Genomic DNA, 989 nt, shown 5'->3' on the forward strand with positions numbered 1-989 from the left:
GCATTACTGTTCCTCCAACTAAAGTTGGGATGATGCGCCACCCAGGGTTGTATGTGTTGCTGTAAGGATCGTTCTACTGCCTTGGGGCATTCCCCATATAGTCAACCTGCTCAACATCAGAAGACACAGCAGAAATAGATGGAAAAGTAGAGGAATATGAAGCAAACATACCTCCCGCAGTACAGTTTGCATTGTAGTATGGGCCACCATAAAACTCGCAGCCAACGTTGCTGCATGAACCGGCATCTAGAGTTGGTTAATCTTCTTGGTCAGAAACTCCACCTGAGCTGCCAAGACTGCTGTAGAATCTATTTGGTTAACCACTCCTTGTCTTCCTGGTCGGCTCCTAGAGGATTACCACTGATAATTGTTCATGGCCATTTCCTCTATCAAATTCTGAGCCTTCTCGGGCGTCTTACTGTTTAGTGCCCTACCTGCTGCAGCATCCACCATCTACCTCATCGTAAGGTTCAACCCGCTGTAGAAGGTTTGAACCTGCATCCACACTGGCAATTCGTGATGTGGGCAGCAACTCAAAAGGTCCTTAAATCTCTCCCATGCATCGTACATGCTTTCATCATCAAACTGCATAAAAGAAGATATGTCATTTCTAAGTTTAGCAGTTTTAGCTGGAGGAAAATACTTATATAAAATTTTTTCGGCCAACGCCTTCCAGGTAGTAATTGTCTGCTGTGGAAGAGATTGCAACCATCTCTTGGCTCTGTCCCTCAAGGAAAATGGAAATAATCTCAGCCGAATGGCGTCATCGATTGTTCCATTTATTTTGAATGTGTCACGAATCTCCAGAAAGTTGGAGATATGAGCATTGGGATCCTCGTTGGGCAATCCTCCAAACTGCACGCTCTGCTGGATCATCTGGATAACATTGGCTTTTATTTCAAAGCTGTTGGCCGCTACAATAGGTCTGACTATACTAGTTTTCGTCCCATCCAAAGATGGTCGAGCAAACTCGTACATCATCCTCTGAT

The 989-nt window shown here is 44.8% G+C and overlaps 1 non-coding gene across 1 annotated transcript; it reads left to right on the top strand.

Annotated features, from left to right (window-relative positions):
* Nucleotides 1-511: 511 nt before the first annotated feature.
* Nucleotides 512-618, top strand: LOC112533919. Its single transcript, XR_003078254.2, has one exon. It is a non-coding gene; the product is annotated as a small nucleolar RNA R71 (small nucleolar RNA).
* The last annotated feature ends 371 nt before the right edge of the window (nucleotides 619-989 follow it).

This window comes from Ricinus communis, chromosome 4 (genome assembly GCF_019578655.1).
Source record: "Ricinus communis isolate WT05 ecotype wild-type chromosome 4, ASM1957865v1, whole genome shotgun sequence".
Lineage (NCBI taxonomy): Eukaryota > Viridiplantae > Streptophyta > Magnoliopsida > Malpighiales > Euphorbiaceae > Ricinus > Ricinus communis.